The 17,757-nt window shown below is 38.0% G+C and overlaps 1 protein-coding gene across 1 annotated transcript in view; it reads right to left on the bottom strand.

The window, feature by feature from the left end:
• The window catches only part of KCNK2 (potassium two pore domain channel subfamily K member 2), a 137,676-nt gene extending 122,080 nt beyond the window's left edge, over positions 1 to 15,596 (bottom strand). Inside the window, exon 1 of the mRNA XM_071578608.1 lies at positions 15,484 to 15,596. The gene's annotated coding sequence lies outside the window, so the exon portion shown is untranslated. The remainder of the gene's footprint in view (positions 1 to 15,483) is intronic.
• Positions 15,597 to 17,757: the final 2,161 nt, after the last annotated feature.

Raw genomic sequence — 17,757 nt, 5'->3', positions numbered from 1 at the left:
TATACATTGCTGTAGTAGAGAGGAGAAAAATCTTACCCGAGAAACATCAGCACATAAATGGGTTGAGCCAAGGGGTACTCTAAGAGCTACATTACTCTTTCAATGTTGATGGGCAGTGTATTCCAGATGGTGTGGTTCTGTGAACATCTCAAATTGCCTTCACCTGAAGGAAGGCAAAAGCTCTGGAGTCCTTTAAAAAGTCAACACTAGTAACTCTCTCAGTAACAGTGTTAAGAAAATCCAAACCTGTAAGTTGCCTCTTATTAAACACAATAATTATGCTAATGGACAGCCATTTCAGATGTACCTCAGCCTTTCCAATGATTTCATAGCCATGAGGAACAAAATTATTTCTATTTCCCATAGAGTACATAAGTCAGATTTAATGGTCTGAAAGGTAAATAAGAACTGAGCTGCTAAATCCTTACTAGCATTCAACATCCATGAAAATCAAAATGTTCTCCATTACACTTAAACAGAGGTCATTAGATATTTTCAGGTCATGATCTGAAACATAATATAATCTTTGCCCAGAAGGCAAAAGGATTAAACAGAAATACTTCCAGTCATTTCTGTACAAAGTATAGAGAATCAGCGCTAAAAAGTGAATCTGCTTAAATCTGTACCGAAAGTATTCAAAAGGACAAGGTACTTCAAAGTTGCTGTGAACTGCATTGTTCTTCCACAGACCTATAGACAACTGGGCTTCATGGATATTTGGATTCTGTACGTAGATTGTTGAAAGCATGCATGTTTCCTGCTACAACAATATAGTGAGATGCTGCTACCTGGTGTGCTTGAGGAAGAGAATTTATTCTTCACCAATTCACCAGGTGAGGGAAGAGTCGTATCAAAAATGGATCCTGAACCTACTTCCTCCTGTCATGTTAGTTCCACAGTCAATAAAAACTCTTATAAGGACACAGAGGTTTCCTCCTACTCCTGTGCCACATAAACTTACATTTCAAGGTCAGCAAAAATCAGATTGGATGGGAAGAAAGAAATACAGGCAAGGATGAATATAGGAGAAGACTCCATCTCTACTACATGGACTGCAGAAACCTGGAAAAGCAAGCTGAAGACAGGAACAGGAAAACTGCAGAAGCTTTCATGCTTTTTATCTGTCCCAAAGCCTTTATAAGCTCAGATGGTTTCAATTTGTACCAGGGAAGGTTGAGAAATAAGTTGACAGAGCAAAATAGGCAACCAAACTCAACTCCATTCTCTTTCCACCCTTCGTTATCAGGACAGGGGCAGTTAACCCAGTTCCAGACTCAGCCCCAACCATTAACTTTTGCAACAGAAATAAATGTTCCTTCCCACATTGATTGAAAGCTTTGCAGCAGCTCTGTCACAACACAACTAGCAACAAAAAAACGTTTGCCAACTTTTTTTTTTGCCTATACCTTTCCCGTGATGTGGAAATTACATTTCCCTGACCTTTCTTTTCACCAACCTGTCACTTTACATGTTGTTTCTGCATTTCTTTCAAATGTTGCCAGTTATTGGAAGAAAAAAAGAAAAAATTGCACATATTCCTATACCCACATGAAGGCATGAAATCTAACATTGTGATAAAATGGTACCAATTACCTTACATTAAAAATCCAAACACCTAAAAGCATGAAAATGAATAATTAAGAACATCAATCACCACATTATGCCTATTTCAACATAATGCCATTTACTGCCACACCTTGATTGTTTTAAAAATGTATAATTTTGTTTTCTTGATTTGAGCAGCTAAATGTGTTCACTGAAAAGAGTGGATTCTGGATGGAAGATACATAGAAACAGAAAATAAAATGAAAAAAAGAAACATTATTAGCTACTAGAAATAAGTTTTATTGAACACTGCACCTTGGCTTTTACTGTTTAATGGGGAACGAAAGACATGAGGTACATTAATTTGACCCCATAATGCAATGGGGGTCTAGCAGAACCAGAAAAAGTAAGCCCAAAATACAAAACCCATCAAATGCAGGATGGTAATTTAGTGCAGTGTTAGGACTGCTATAGAACAGCTTTCCAGTAAAGACATTCTAAACTTGGGGATACCCATCCCCACACCTAAATCAAAGCTTTCCCCAACAAGGTTATATTGTATCAAAGTAGGCCATGCTTTTGGAAGAGGGAAAGACTCACTTGTTACTATTTTACACCAGCTCATTCAAAACTTAATCTGACCTTTTTAATGTAAAAATGGCGCATTTTGGTCAGGCCAACCTGATGTTTTTGCGTAGAACTGATGTAAAAGAGTTGAATAAGCATTCATACAAATATTTACAGTTTAATGATTTCAGTTAGCTATGTATTCTTTTTCTTCAAACTGACAAGACATTTCATAGAGCTGAACATGGAAAACACGTCTCAAAACTGCATTCACAACTCTGAATTTCACATTCTCACATGCAGGAACTGGGACCTAATCTGAAAACACTCTCTTTTACAAGTCCATGACAACTGCCATTCACTTCACCCTTGTTAGAATATCACCTAGGTACCCATTTAACTTGGGGACTAAAACATAAGGGCTGAACTTTGCAGGTATGCTGTTGCACAACCTTTTTATTTGTTGCTGTTTAAGCAGAAGCCCTTGCAGAACTGAGAGACTATTCATGGTTTTGAAGCCATTATCCTGAAGGGAGACAAGAACAGCTTTGAAAGGATTCAGGTACTATATGAGGGAGATAAAACCTGAAGATGGATTTCACAAGCTGGAAGAGAACAGATCATGCTGAATTATTCATCCATCTCCAAACATTGATTAAATCCAGAGCTGGTGGCTGAGAGCTCAAGCCAACACAGATTTACAACTGAACAAAATTTAGTACCAGAAATAGTTCCATCAGTAGTTTTGCAGAGCAAGTTGCAGTTTTTCCTCTCATTTTTGACATACACTTAGTTAAGATCTTATTGTTGGACTCATGAAAGAGAGGAGGAGAAGAGGACTTATATATTTCTAACCCGCAGTTCGAAGACTATAGATGCCTTTTTGCTTTACAAAAAGAGACTTTTCTATAGCATTATTCACTTTGTAATAGTAGAAGTATAGAAATTCAGGCAGTATTTTGAGCTGGTTTTAAGTCAATGTTAACTATTGATCCATGAATAGGGAATAGTAGCTGCAACAAGAGCAGACAGAATTTACTTTCTGTCTTTGAGTTGGCCACATCTGAGTAGTTGCTATTTGCAACTATGCTGTATTAGGTCATGGCCATTGTAGGAACCAGGATATCTGACTTGATCAGTCTAATGTGATTCAGAAAGTCATATGTCCCTATCTCACATAAAACTCACAGAAATATAAAAGTTACACAAGTAGGCTTGATAAAATCAGGCTACTGTCATGGTCTCTTTCTAATGCACAAGGCAGACCGCTACTGGTGTACCAAACATAGACTCAATCATGTCAAATGGTTCTTGAGAGATACACCTTGTTTTTGTTCTGCCTATTGAGAGTTTTGTTCAGAGAAGCCAAGTATGTCACAGCTTTGCAGCCTCCCCTTCTTCTGATGACTATTCCTTCTGAAGTTTAGTCTGTCAAAATTAGAGTAAGAGGCTGCAGAACATCCTACAAAGTGCCATGATTTCTGTACCAGCAGAATGTATGCATATGTGTAATTCTTAACAAAATGACATTTGGCATCCACACGCCTTCCTGCACTGTTTGGGACACAAAAAATAAACAAACAGGAGGCATATTTGTTTCACTGTTTTCCATGCAAAACTTAGAAAATGTCAGACTTGACTTGTGCATAATGCTTTCAAAGAATAAGATTCTCTAAGTCAGTTCTCCTCCTATTTAATTTGTTTTTCTATTGGCAGAATTATATTTGCTCAAATGGAATTGGTCTTGGTCTGCTCAAATGTGAGAACAAAATAATATAATTCCTTTGTCTTTTCCAAATCAGCATTGCTGTGATGCTTTCAATTATATTAACATTTCTATGATTTTTTAAAAAAATATCCTGGTACTACAAAAACTGATCTTCTTTAATCTGTTTTATCTTGGTCAAATTCCAAGCTTCGTGTAACTTTTGTTGCTAATATTACCTCATTTCAAAATAAGGCCTTGTACAGTTTTTCAGCTCATAACCTTCCTTAATATAATTGCTATAATTGTACTTTAGCAAGAGCATTTGAATGGTTGAGAAAAATATCTTATTAAATCTATGATAAAGTAGGGACTGAGCAATCATATGCTGGAAGGGGAGGAAAATCATCAGCAACTGCACATTACAAAGGTTTCAAAGCGCCTTGATGATCTGTCTGTGGCTCTCTGATTGATGGACAGCAGTAGATATGCATAAAAGGGTGTGGGTGCCTCAAGGGTGGCTCTGCCTACAGAGAAGTCAGAGAAAAAGAAAAACAAAGTGCTTTGCAGAAACCGACTCTCTTGTCTGGACTGATAAGCACACAAACTAAAGAATCGACACTAAACATGTGTAAGTGTAATGCAGAATGTATCTGTCCTCATATATACTATGTTTCAGCAGAGTGGCTCACTACTGTGTTGTATTCTGACATGAACCAAACCAGCAAACGATAACTGTGTGAAACACTTGGACTGAGATCCAGTCCCTTAATCACTTGAATAAAAGTGGCAGTTTCAGATGAAAGGATTTCCAGCCCCCTGCCAGAAGTGAGCAGGGAGATTACTACAGGTAACACAAAACATGTAGTGCCAATGGCAGAAGACATCAACAATGGCATAGCTACATGATCTTTTCAGAGGCAAGTACTCCTCCACCTATTTTCTAGACTCCATAGGACAGACATATCAAGCTCACACAACTTCAGGTGCCACAAATGCAGAAAGAACCTTTAATCATAAGAATTCAGCAGGAAAGGAGAGCTTTGAGAATCTTCAGAAGACAAGAATCACAGTAAAACACTGCTTTCTCGTTGTAATATCTCTGTACACCAGCACCTACACTGGAAAACACTCTCAAATAGCAATCCTTAGGAATAGTATTAGTATCTGCATTTTCTAGTTGAGTACCCCAGTCTTCACAACTGATGTGTTTTTAAGGGCTATATGGCAAATACTGCAAATTTTGCCCAGTATAAGAAGGAAATGGGAGGAAAAAAAACCCAAAACCAAAAACAAACAAAAAACCAACCAACCAACCAAACAAACGAAAAAACCACAAAAACCCCCAAACACAAAAAACCCCAGCATAGAAATTTTTAAGGTTTAGGGAGATAAAATGTTATACAATTTTGGAGGGAGGCAGGCTTTTATTTGTTTACTTCCTTGTCTTGGAAATGAGTAAAATCAGTTGATGGGGAACTCACATTTGAACACTTTTGTGTTAAACTTTTAAAGAAAGTACCCACTGATTTCTAACCTACATTTTGCTGTGTTTCATAGAAATCCTGTGCCAATGGGATTTATCTTTAGAGAGCTACATTTTAGCTATTGCTGTAGCAATAAGTCTCCCAGTCTTCTCTCCTCCAAAAATTCCCAGAAGGAATGATAATTTTCAGCACCACAGTTATTTTCTACAGTTAGAACTATGGGTCTACACATGGTCATTAACATGCTTCACAACAAAACAAACAGCATGCTTTCAGTGCATCCTTCCTTAAAACTCAAGAACCAAAGCCACTTTTAGATCATCACAATTTAGTGGACAACTCTCATTCTCTCGCAATCTCTGCTCCTTCCTTCCTTCTGTATGACCTGGAAGTTTTTCCCACAGGAATTTACCCTGGAGCAAGCCAGTTGTCATTTAGGAACATGGCCCTTTCATGCATGGATACAGTTCAAGCAGGAGATCAGCACATTGTAGTGCAGCCCTGTAATCCAAGGAGCTCTTCTGTTTTCAATGAGATCAAAGGTATCTTGACTTTGGCATTTAGAAATCTAGAGACCGATTAAAATTCTAGAATACTCTGACAACAGCTGCTTTAAACAGAAGTTACCAGATGGCAATATTTGTGTGGGTACCATGTCATCTGGCAAGGAACAAGCTAATGATGCACAAAATGCTTTGATGCACAGCTTTCAAGCAGTAAACTTAAAGTGATATGAGGCCATACAAGGACTCATCTACACTCTTCTGCAATTATTTGTGATACAAATATTTTTTACCAATACAAGTGTACAGGTAAGGTGACAAAAAGTTATTTGGTGCATGATGGTTGTTGGCATAAATGTGTCACTCTTCAAAATGAAAAATATTTGTGAACTTCTGCATAAATTGCACAAAACTATAGATCATGTTTTAGGTATATTGAAGGCAGGATGGTGAGTGTGTGAAATGTAACAATCCAGCAGTCACATGGAGATTGAAGCACAGGCCTTTTAGAGTCATATTTTGGAAATGGAATGCTATGACAGCCTAAAATGCCCAAACCAACCAAACCTGTCAAGTTTAAGGAAAATCACTCAAAAACTCAGGAAATACTAATTATATGGGTATATCATCAACAGAGACAAGGCTAGAGTTGTTCCCTACAAACAGCTTTCTATTTCAAGGCAGACAGTTTCAGAGCTACCTGCTCTGTCTGTATGCATAACAGGCTCTGATTCAACTCCTTTCATATAAATTATATGACTGATAACAGAAAATGACAGAAAGAGTAAGTAGATTTTTTGCACTGGTCTTGCAAGGACATGTGAAGAGTCTGAAGGCTCAAAACATCAATATCCTATTTTTTTATTTGCTGAAGAAACCCGTGGAGCATTGTTCATGCAGAAGTAAAAGTATTAGTATCTATTAAACCATGTGCTATTTCAAGAAATACATTGTTATGGTCTGCATTTCAATTCTTACTTCAGAGCTCACACCCCCTATTTGTAACCAACCTGTCTATGCAAAATGCAAAACTTAAAATAGACCTCCATATGCACCTTGATTTCACTCTTTCATGATCCTTGAGCACTTGCACTACAAAAATGAGAATCTATTTAAAGCCTATACTTTTACAGATCAGGGCTCAGTTGGAATCTCCCTGAAAATCATGTTTAACAGGTAGCCTGCTGATTTAAATTGCAGTGTTGAAATCTTTATAAAAGAACACAAAATAATTCTGAGTGATTAGTTCAACGTTTTTATGTGCTTAAAAGCTCACTGAATTTGGAGGTTTTGTTTGTTTTATTGAAAAATGTAGCAGGCTTGATTTGAATAAAATAATCTGTTTCTCATAAAATAATTTTTTCATAAAATAAGAGAAGTCATTTGACAGATAACCAGAGCTTGACCAAGGTCAGATAACTTATATTCATGAATGTATACCTCTACAAAGCACAAAGATATTACTCATTACAATTATTACTTCTCTTAGAGCCCCTGAGGTATGCATGTGCTATACAATCAACTGTTTAAAATAAATTAAAGCGAAATTCACTATGGCTGATCTAAGTCAGTTACTGGTCTGTGACTCTGGTGGTCATCCTTTTCTCCTCTATCTTGCTGTTTAGGACTTCTGAGAAAGTAATTAGAGTGATGATTGTTGTCCTTAGAAATTTAAGGCAGAATAATCACATCAAATCACATCAGCTTATTTATGTACTTTTTTATTTGTTCTGTTGGACATTTCTCCAGGACAACTATTATACTCAATATCCTCAGTATATTAGCATCCTGTAGTAATGCATTTATGTTGGGCATGTTTATTATATTTATTAACCAAAGGACAAAAATAACAGAATGAGATGTAATAGAACACATATATCTTCTGTGTAGTTAGCAAGCAATGTATTTAATTGTTTCTCCTTCATGTCTGTTGATTTAAGTGAAAGTCAACAACAGAATCTATATTCAATACAATTTACTTAGTACAGACCAAATTCTGCTCCAGAGGTTTGAGTAACCTTGAACTGTAAGTCCTACTGTAGCTCTGTAAGTTTCTGCAGCAATAGTGAGGAATTCCTGTATGACTGCACTGGAAAGAGAGAAGTGCCCTGCACAGCTCTGTGTCCCTCAGCATAAATATGGACATATAATATCCTTCCTACCTGTTCCATGGGGCACTGATGCATAAAGAAACCTGGTCCATGTAGTTCCTTCATTTTCCCAACACCTGAAGTGTGAGAGAAGCTCTTGTGCAAGAGGGTAAAGCCAGAGTGCAACCATGTTATTTGGAATGATTTGAGGCAGTAGAGAAAAGTGAGAAAAAGCTACAACTTACCCAAAAGTCAGAAGCCCAAGGGCTCAGCATCAGCTGAGGTAACAAGTGTCTGAGGTCACTGTCCATCACTCCTGATGTGAAACTGTCAGGTCATGGATGTGGAAGAGTGGCATATAGCATAGCCTATTCCCATGTGCAGAGGTGAAGGGATGTAGCTCCCAAAAACTTCCATATCCACCCAGACTAAAGATGTAGTGAGCTTAGTACCAGAGTACCTGCCTTTGAGAACTGACGAAAGTATGTGCATGGAGCAGAGTACAACAACAGCATAAACAAAAGTCATCTCTCTTGGCTGACCATCAAAGGTCTATCACAATGCCATTACATATGGGACCATTTTACCTTGACTTACTTCATCAACAATTCTACTTTGTTCAGAGCTCAGTTTAAGCCACAAATTTCAGATGCAGCCTCTAAATTCCCCATAATTTTCAGATTCAGAGGTATGCCAAAAATTTTAATTTTATTTTCCCATAGCTGGGAAATTATTCTTACAAAACAATAGTTCTCTGTCACAATAGAGTTAGTGAGCACACACTTGATTCTCCTGTGTGCAATTGTACAATTAAATTTTTCCTATGCTGTTTATTTATCATGATTTCACTTTGTTGACATCTACATACTACATTCAGCTGACAGAACCACTGGCTTCCTTTTTAAATAGTGAATGAAGATTGATAAAAGTAGAGAAAATATGCATCCATAGTAACAGTGGAATTTAGATACATAATAAAATATTTAAAATGCTAAGGATGTTATGGCCTAAGGAGCTTTTTTGTCTGCTGAATCATCATAGGACTTTAAGTGTTATATGGAACTAGAATTGGAGACAATACATAAAGTCGTTAAGACCAGACGTTGCAGTCTTCAAATAAAATGTAGATGAAAATTGCAGAAACTCTGGAGGTCATCCTACTGTCATTAAAATAAATTGCAAAATTGTTGCAAGACACAGGGAGCAGGAGCCAGCTATCTCATAGGTTATTCAATACTGAGTCTTATTTAAAAGTATGTCATTTCTTCAATACTCAATCTTCAAAGCAATTTGTCATACACTATCTTGTTAACCTTCATAATACAAGCACTGTTCCTAAATTATGAAAACAGGTTAACTAGGGGTAAATTAGTGTTCATCTAGCAAAGGTGGGGTAACTGTTCCTCAGGACTGCCTCATTCTCTCCTGCTCTGAGTAAATGTCACTATCAGGATTTAAAAACAAAATTTCTTGGCTCTTCTCAGGACAAAATCCAAAACACTGTCTCACTTTCTATGTTGCATGAAAACAGTCTTAAAATAACATCAGGATCTTCCACATTGTACTATGTATATCCCTTCATTTTAAAAATATTTCATGTAACTCTACCCAAGCTCAATAAAAAGCACCTACGATCTGAATTAAATAGTACCAATAGTCCCACCAAGGTCACATCCTCACTAGCTTTTTTACACCTACATTAAAATGCCTGCAAAAATAGTTACTCTATAGTCTAACTTCAGGAGAAATTCCTGCTTTTGCAGATCTGTTGTTGTTCGGATGCAACAATATCAAAGTCATATAAGGTTTGCCAACTGTTTGATCATTTCTTTACACCCTGCGGGCAAACAAGTACAATTAATGCAACTCAATCTCTTAAGTCAAAACTACAGAGATCCAAGAATTTCATATTTTTCTAATAGTGAATTTTTCTTTAACCCACAGCACTGCAACATGAATTGAATATAGAGTACACGTAATACCTTAGCAAATATCCTACATTAACATTTCAATTACTTTTACTACCTTAACAAAGAAAAAATTAATAAAATAACTTCAGGATTAAGTAGTTACTGTCTAAAATTTCCAGTCTTATTATGATTTGTTCAAACCCATTACAGGTACTTGCATACCCCCATTCTCAGAGAAGGAAAATGCAACCTATTTTTTTTCAAAGATAACAGCAAGCATTCCCAGTGATGCACAGGTTCTATCAAAACCAGCAGCTAGGTAGAACAGAGACATTGTGCTCCTTAAAGATATTTAGCAAATGGCATTTTCATGTCAGTCTGGACCTGCCATTTTTAAATGACACCTCCTGACTCTGCAAGAAGGGGTAAAAGGTGTTGGATGTTTCCTAGGTTTTTTGACACAAATGTCTTGAGGTAACATAACACTGCTAATCATGTCTCTTTTAACATATTAATATAAAAACTTGATCCTCATTTATTTTATGAAGATCCTCACAGGAATTTTCATTTTGATTATCTCTGTTATCAAGTACAAACTCAGCTTTAGCAAGAAGCTGCTATGACCAATTTAGATAATGATGTCTCCTTTAAGTTACTTGTTGCATTCTGTTTAGACCAGTAAGTTGCATAAAAACGTGTCTTTCTAGTTGGGATATTCTATGTCTTGTTTAAAGCCTTAATTCTAATAATTTTATCCACTTCAAGATCCCTTTATAGGCTCCTGTGTAGGTAAGCAGTATTTAGCACAAAGGAGAGTCCAACTCCAAATACAGACAGTTGTGTTTAGCACTGTGTTTGTTACCACATTCATTTCCTGCATTCCTGTTCCAACATGAATATAATTTCCCAGTGCAGAGAAGCCTCAGTTGTAGACAGCTTACAGAGATCAGCCTCAGGCCACTAGTACTCTAACAGAAATGCTAATCTTTCCTTGGAGACTCATGCCATTTCTGGAATGAAGGCTGATTTGTCAGCATACAAACAAGGATGCTAAGTTTACTTCTTGGAGCAAGCATATCTGAAATTTTCCAAAGGACAGGAAAGATTATTCCTTCTGTGCTATCACTACTGGAATTATATATTTTGAAAAGGAAGAGAATGACTTCAATGAGTAATCAGTTCTCCTTTACTTCCCACTATCACCAAACCCTTGCTCTTGACAGGCTGATCACTCTCTTTAACCCCCTATTTAAACTGCTGGGAAGAAGTGATTGTACAGGGAGTAGGGAAAGGAATGCAAAGGAAGGAAAAAGGTGTGTGGTTAGGTTTGGTTTTGATTCCCTATCTACACAATAGTCCATAAAGATTCATGCTACAGCAATATCTCATAGCACAAATTGCCTCATGTAGAGTTAAATCATTTTTTAATTTGGAAACTTAACAATCAGCAAGAATGCTAGCTGGCAGTACACAACAGTTCCTTCATCCAAGGAGGGATTCACATCTCCAAGGAGGACATATTCCTTCTGCTGTCAGTGAGCCATTTTCTACTTTGTGCCAAAGAGTCTGCAGAAGGTCTGTCAGTCAAGACAAAACATAGATTGAAAAACTTGGCCATGCCATTCCCCACAGTCAGCTAAAGAACTGAGAGAAAACGATACAGCATCTGTTGAGGATATGGTAGAAAAGGTGACTTCCAGTTCACCAGTGGGTGAGAACAGATAGTAGAGATGTATCACTTCTGCTATTCTGAATACATCTCTCACACACACACATGTTCACACATATCCATGCAAACCATTGCTGAAACCCACAAGATAACATGGTACATTGCATCCTTTGCACATTCATTCAGGACCCACCAAAACAGTACCCACCCATCCTCATTGTACAGCATCACGTGTGGGACTGTCCCTCTCTCACACTGCCATTGTTACACTTGCAGCCTTTCCTCAGCTCTCCTTTTCTCAGTCTCTGTGCCGATATTACTGGATCACTGCAATTGCCCCGAGGCAGCCATTCTTACCTTCACATCTGGCACCAGGGTCTTCACCACCAGCAGCTGATATAGCTCGTGTGACTCATGATTACAAACATATGTATGTCCTATGTAGTGCTGGTTTGGTTGGGAAAAAGCTTTGGTTGGAAACAGAAGAGTGAAGAGACAAAGATGGATATATCATTCATCCCTCAGATATGACTAGAGGTAAATGTTGCTGCAACAGATTTACAAGTAGCCCAACACTTTTTTTTAAATTTGTTTTCAGTGCTCAGGGTTATTTTTGGCAAAGAATGTTATTCTTTGAGTGTCTGAGCTCCTCTGGAGGCTTCTTCCTGTGAACCATGGACTGGTTCACTGAGCAGCCTCCAAGTCCTGTGTGGTAAGCTATCAGTTCCAAGAAGAATGAGTCAAGTGTTTGCCCACATGAAATTCATTCCCTGTTATTTTAGGAAGAGGCAGAGAGGCTCATAACTCATTCTCATCACTGCTGGGAAGCAATCACCAGGTCTCTTGCACAATGCTGTTAACAGTACTTTCATAGTGATTTAGGCAACATAATGTTACAGCCAAAGTAACATATGACATGGCATTGCCATGGAATGTGCCCTTGTAACACAAATGAAATACTTCAGTGGATATCCCTGCAATTCACTTCAGCAGGGATAATCCATCTGCATCTAGATTGAGATTTGTTGCAACAGTGATAGTAATAATTTGAATTCTTGTTAATACCATGAATTAAATCTCATACATGTCCACCAGCATCTATACTGCTCACTTTCCCTTTGAATGTGCAGGGCTTGGAATCCCTGGATCATGAGTTTTATTTCAGAAAAAATGAAGCTCAATCTGCAAACCTATATTTGACCTTGTCTTTTTCTAAAATAGACTGAATCTGTATTCATCCTTCCTTTCATTGTGCAGATGTGTCTTCTGCAATGAACACAGAAAAGTAATACTCAGCAGGATCTGTGGTGAAGATGTTAAATCCTTCACTCCAAACCCAACTTGACAGACGGCCTGAAGATAATCTCCTTTATCAGACTGCAAATTTCTATCTTGATTGCCACTGCAAAGAGCAAATTACTGCAGTGCTCCATATGGCTCGTGGATGGGTTCATCCAGGCTGAGGTACTTTATCACTGTAATGTCTAATTAGCTCCATGACATCAGGACCTATAGAATCTACCAACCCTGCTTACAAGGTCCATATCATGACTAAAGATAACTCATGCTATACCTTCAAACAAGTTTAGACAACAGACTTCTTGCAACAGCTCCCAAATCCTGCCTTGACTTACAGTGTTGCATTCAGACAAGTAGTTTCCTAGGAAGGATTTGGGGATGGTGCCTGCTCTACAGATGCGTGATGAAACAGTAAATAGCACAAAACACAATGTCATGTAAAAAAAGAGTGGCAAGTGGTAACTGTAGCTGAGACTGGGGTTAAATTTACTTCTAAAGCTTCTCTGTCAACAAGTTATTTACGGCTGGCCTCTATATTTTTATCCTTCCTGCTGGTTTGAGTTTCTGGATCATTACTGCAAATTAATGATAAATATATTAGTAAGATAGACTTCCTTTCAGTGGTTGGAAACATGCATTTTAGAAACATGTTCCTTTACCAGTTTATTGCAGGGAGAATTAAGGTTTCCAAGAAACAAATCAGACTATTTATATATTAGATGAGAAACAGGATAGATTCTACTTTTTAAATTTCAGCAAAAACAAGAGTAACTTACAACTGTGCCATTAAGATGTAGTCTGGAGATAAATGAGCAGATGTAAGCACATTTCTAAGTACCTATCAGTTTAGCCTGGTTATGAGTGAGAATGCATTTCATATAAAAAAGAACATGCTGGAATAATCTCAGCAACATCTTAATTCTGCAGTCTTTATGATATGGTTGAAGTTGCAGCGTGCACAATTTCTTTGAATGTTCAGAGAGCAATATAAGCATTGACAGTTGTTATGTTCTCTAAAGAAATAAAATTTGTGCTTTAGAGAACCATTCAAGAGAATGGTCTCCTCCCTAAGTAATAGTTTTAGATGGAAACCACAGTAAATAATACTTTTCAGTTCTAATAGTTCAAATCTCACATTGACTAAAATAGGATTCTTTGCTAATGTGACCCCTTCATAATGTAAGAGGTATGGTGGTTAAACTCATGTGACTGAGGCTTCCTGGAAAGAAAATTTAAAATAACAAAGCCACAGAAAACTGCAGGGAAAATTCAAACACATTATAGTACACCCAACTTAAAACAATATCCACTGAAAGAAACACAAAGCAGAGAACCAAAGGATAACATTAATTCATATGAAAATCCCACAGATACATTAATATTGCCAAAGGTTGGAAATATACAGTTATGTCTGATATTTATTGTTCTGAAAATTAGGCTCTAAAGCCTCTAAGTTTTTGTAGCATAACTACATTTCAAGTCTTACTCTTGATGGCTTTTTTTTACTTAAGCATTTTTTGCCATGGTTGGACCTGCCCTGTACACCAAGATGGTGACTAACAAATGAAGTAAGATAAATGAAAAAGCTCTTTAGACCACTTTCAGTGATTCAGCAGGAGGGAGACTGACACAGATTGGTTTACAATTGAAAATGGAATGACATCTCACTTTTGACTCTCTTACCAATTCTTTTGGATGTACCATATGTAAGTAAGGAAAAATTCTGTGGTATTGATCTGCCTGTGCTTTTAAGATAGAGGATGGGGGAAGAGGAAAGAAGGCAGGGAGGGAAAAAGGGCAAGCTGGTTAATGTTTTTCTTTCAGCTTGTTTTTTATGAGTCACACCACTAACTATTTGCATTAGCAGGTCTCCTGCTGCTGCTAGATCATTCAACTGTTTGTTTAGTTGCTATGCCTCTTGAAAATCCCAATGACACTGAATTTTTATACATCTTCCTTTTATTTTACTAATGAATTAAATCTTTAGGAAACAAAAAGTTCCCATCACTGTGATACCTGTAGCAGTCCTCCCAGTCTCAGTGCTATTACTCACTCAATGGTTACTGCAGACCAATATTTATTATTGCTTCTTCCTATGTTCTTTCCTGGCCAAATTGTATCAGAAAAAGTGAAAATAACAACATACCTGGAATGTCACAATAATCATGGTTAAAGTTCAAAGCTTTTTATTCCCACTTGTGAATTGAAATAAAAGAGTTGCTTGATCTTGAATAACATTTGCAAACCCAAACACTAAGAATAACTTGGACCGAATCACTTTGGAAGAGTTGTAGTTCTTTCTTTAGGTGTGAGACTAACATTGCACAGAAACATATCAAATCAGAAGTTACTTATACACTGAGATTGCCTTATTCATGCAGAATCTTGCTACTGACTTTAACAAGAGCAGAGTTGTAAACAAAACTCTGTCAGGATCGACATGAAGAGAAACCACTAAGTCTAATCAAAGCAAAGGAAGAAAGATCAGCAGACAGCTTCTTCTGTCTTTATGATGATAAACAGCAATTTTCTGTTCAATCTCCTTTCTCTCTTGCTTACTCTTCTGCATTCTGAATTTCATTAATAGTTTGCTTTCAACAAACCTTTTTTTCTCCCTCTCCAAGAGTACCAGCATAAGATATGCTAATTAAATACAAGCTACAAACCTGCCCATTAGACCAAAAGGCAATAAAAGTAATCGAACTTACCTGTTCACAGAGGACAGTTGAGGCTGGAGATCCACTCTATGTGAGAGACGGGTCCCAAGAGGAGCATTTGTAAAGGAAGCTCTTCAGAATAGCTCTATATCTCCTACATAAGGTGTTTGTTTTGGTTTCCTTCTCTTTAATCAAAACAATGACTGATAGGAGAAAAGTAGGTGTTTAAAGGATGTAAAAGCCTTGTCTTGATTGTAAAAGAAACAGCACATCAAGAGCAACTTTTCTTGATTGCAGGCTTGAGATCTACGCAACTTTTCTCCTAAGCATGGTTCAACCCCAAACAGCGACTGTGTATAAATGGTATCTTCTTACTTATTACATCTGTTCCCTGTGTGAATTCAGACATGCGTGTCCTGACTTCAAAAACAAAAATGCTTTTTTTAAAGTTACTTGTTATTCTTGCTACACCAACATAACTGAGGGAGCTATAGCTCTTGTCTATCACTAACAGAACTATGGGATAATTAAAGGACTACGCAGTTATTTCTATGCAAATTAACTGCCTAGGTGAAATTTAAAACATAGCTTGCCTTTCAGAACATCTTATCTGAAGTGATCTGCTAGAAGACAAGAAGTTAGAAAACAAAAATGTTTAGTTGCCTGATTTAATTAATCTGAAGACTTTTAGGGAAAGAAAGTCTTTCTTCCAATTCACACCTGGGCATGTTTTTTGAAGTGACTGAAATCATTAAACAATTATCTGAAGCTGGAAGTGTAATGTCTCTCCTGTGCAACTGTTGTTTCATTCTAGATCCACTTTCCCCCTATAAGCCACTTAGGCTCAAGACAGCCTTTAGAAAAGGGTCTTTACTAGGATGACTCTGGAACAGCAGTGTTGCTCTCCACTTAACACCACATGACACTGCAACAATTCATGTTCTTCAACTGATACTATTTTCTGGAGCATGATATTGGTGTTTAAATCTCCTTAAGTGTACACAAGAGCACCAATGATCAGTATGCTCTACTCAGAGCACCCTTTCCTCATCTCTTATTCTACAGCAGCTGAAACCCACTGGCTAAAACAAAGCTGTTCCTCTGGATTGGCTAGGGCACAATGAATAAGAGTATGCAATAAATGCCAGTTAATTAAAATACTCCTTCAGGTGAAGTGCTAAAACACTATCTGGGCTCTGAAAACGCTAGATTTAATCCCTGCTAATGATTCCAAGAAGAATTTGTTTCAAATTTACATGAGCCTATGCAGTTGCTTTGCTTATGTACAACCTTTTTGCCTGATGCTGGGGCCTGTATTCTTCCACTGCAGTTTGTTCTGTTTCAGCTCCGCGTTGTGACACAGCTTCTTAGCAGCTTCTTTGGGAGCTGCATGATCTGAAAGGGAGGGGACAGAGAGTTCTGGATGAACACATTTTTAAAAAACTGCAGAAAATATCAGGGTAGTGCTCACATGAAGTCTAATTTGTTCTCTGGTCACTTAATGTAGACAACAGACACTGGTGATAGAATGTGTGTGCCCTGGGCTATACACTGGTTCATTGGACCCACGTGGCTCCCTTTAAGTTTAATGTAAATTTAACATACCAAGGAAAGAGGACATACTCTTCAGCCTGAATGGATGTTATCAAAAAAGGTAATGAACTCCCACAATAAAGCCTGTTTCTAAGACAGTGCTAAACACTGAATATTGATAACTAAGCACTTTTATGACTGACACATGTGCTTCAAGTGTTCATCACAATCAATAGCATTTTATTGACAGCACAGAAATAAGTTTTTCTGTCAGCTCTTTACCCATCCAATATCACTACAAATAACAAATACGTGATGAACATTACTGCTTCCCAGATCTTATTTTTCAGTGACACCTTCCAAGAAACACCTAATTTGGAAGAGCACCAAGACACAGCCCTTGCAGGATCCACTGACTGTCAATATTGCCCTTCTGGTCACTTCAGCCTTTTTCCCACCTCAGCCCCGTGCCGCAGGTGCCCCGCTGAGCCTTCCCCGGGTCGGCCTGAGCATCTCCAATGTGGATTCAATCTGCTGAGCTGCACAGCCTCTACCTCTCTGCCCTGGCCGCCCGTGTGTCTGAGCGCTGGGGGTGATGCGCCAGCTCAGCCGCACACGCTTCGCCAGCCTTTGCTGCCGAGACCCGCGCTCGGCTCTAAAAATAGCACGGGAGAGCTATAAATAGCAGCCGCCTAAAGAGGTTCCAAAGTGCCCCCGCGAACGCCGCTGCTGCGGGGGTAGGGCGGCCGCGGGAAGGGCCCCTAGGGGAAGGGGAAGCGAAGGAAAGATGGA

This window comes from Pithys albifrons, chromosome 2 (genome assembly GCF_047495875.1).
Source record: "Pithys albifrons albifrons isolate INPA30051 chromosome 2, PitAlb_v1, whole genome shotgun sequence".
Taxonomy (NCBI): domain Eukaryota; kingdom Metazoa; phylum Chordata; class Aves; order Passeriformes; family Thamnophilidae; genus Pithys; species Pithys albifrons.
Note: the sequence above shows the minus strand (reverse complement) of the source record. Positions and strands in the feature narration are given on the sequence as shown.